Raw genomic sequence first — 1,589 nt, 5'->3', positions numbered from 1 at the left:
GCTACAATATCAGCTGTGGAATTGGAGAGAACTGAGTCTTGCTTGTGTCCCAATCCGTGCGGGAGTAAGATAATCACAAAAGATGGGATAATTACATAAGTAAGATAATGGCTCAAACAATGTAATGATACCCAGTGTGTGTGGAGAGCGACAGCGGGAAGAGGAAGAGCGGAAGAGACCAGTCCGAGACACCTAAATCCTGTGTAAAAACATTCGAAGACGTTATACCATCTTGATTTGCTTAACCGCCAGTCTGTTGCCCATTTCCTGTTGCCCCCCTTCTACCCCCTTTTATTATCTAATGTTGATTTACAAAAGGAGAGAGAAGGTGAAATTTTGTGACGGTTGAGGATACGAGGACGGCGGCAAATGCAAGGGAAGGACTCATTTCTGGGAGGGCGTTGAAGTCACTGTAGCCAGGACTCGAAGCAGGGACCGAATTACAGGATTCGAAGCAGTGGCGGAAATAACTAGGACACAAAGCATAAACTAAATAACCAGGGCTAGAAGCAGGAACCGAATAACCAAGACTCAAAATAGCAAGGACTCAAAAGAGGCTTCGAGGGGATCGCGGCTGCAGTTGGGACGAGACTGCATTCTCCCGGCGACCGGATCCCTACCCGCACGACGCTGCTTGAAGCAACGACCAGCGACGGCTCACGAAACCACTAACCGCCACAAACACTGACGCCGCTGCTTCTCCTTCCCTCTTCCCTCTTACTTCCTCCTCTCCCCAGTCTCACTATTCCTCCTTCCTAACCTTCCTTTTCTTCCCCTATCCTCTCTCTACTTCATGCCCTTCCCCTCTCCCTTGTTCCACACATGCCCTTCCCCTCTTCCCTCTCCCTCTCCCCCTAGTCTTCCTCTCCCTTCTCCTCCCTCGCTGTTGTTCTTCTCTCCTTCCCCTCTCCTCTTCCCCCCATCCTCCCCTTTCTGCTTCGACGTTGCCTGTTCTTGTTCTGCATCATGACTTTATGTGCCACTTTCTTTATCCGTTTCCCGGTCCTTCCTCTTTAATCGTTTCCTTTGTCCTCCAACTTTTAGATGCACTAGGATGCCACGTTTAGCCATCCCTCTTCCACCCCCTTCCTTTCCAATTCCTCATTCTTCCTTTTATTATCGTCTCCCCTCTTTATTATGCCCTTCAATCTTTTCTTATCCTCCTGCCGCCTCGTCACGCCTCGCTGCTTCTCCCAGCTTCTTCCTCTGTCTGCCTGCCGACGCCTCCTGTTCACTCCGGCCTGCCTCACTTTCCTCCTTCGTGTCGCCGTTTTCGTTTTCTTTGCCGTCAACATTTCGTTTTCCTGCATTGCTTCTCTTTTCCCTCCAATTTGCCTCTGTCAATCGCACTGTCTGTTTTCATTACTGTGTACGTCTATCGTATGTTGCTCTTTATTTTTCCCTACATTTTACTTTCTCCTTTTTACGCCTTCTTTCCCCTTTCGGTCACCTACCATCCTACCCTCTCCTTTTCGGTTACCTTTTTCTTGTCGAATATGCCTACAGTACAGCATCCCTCGACAAGCAAAAACGCTTTCATTGTTAGCCTTCCGTTTTCATCTGTTGTTCATTTACATTGTAGGCACCGC

At 48.8% G+C, this 1,589-nt stretch overlaps 1 protein-coding gene across 1 annotated transcript in view; it reads left to right on the top strand.

The window, feature by feature from the left end:
* Positions 1-1,589, top strand: part of LOC119586379 (tubulin beta chain-like) — a gene marked incomplete in the record, with an annotated part of 16,708 nt that overhangs the window by 7,774 nt on the left and 7,345 nt on the right.

Source organism: Penaeus monodon, chromosome 21 (assembly GCF_015228065.2).
Source record: "Penaeus monodon isolate SGIC_2016 chromosome 21, NSTDA_Pmon_1, whole genome shotgun sequence".
NCBI classification, from domain to species: domain Eukaryota; kingdom Metazoa; phylum Arthropoda; class Malacostraca; order Decapoda; family Penaeidae; genus Penaeus; species Penaeus monodon.
This window is presented reverse-complemented; position numbering and strand designations above follow the sequence as displayed.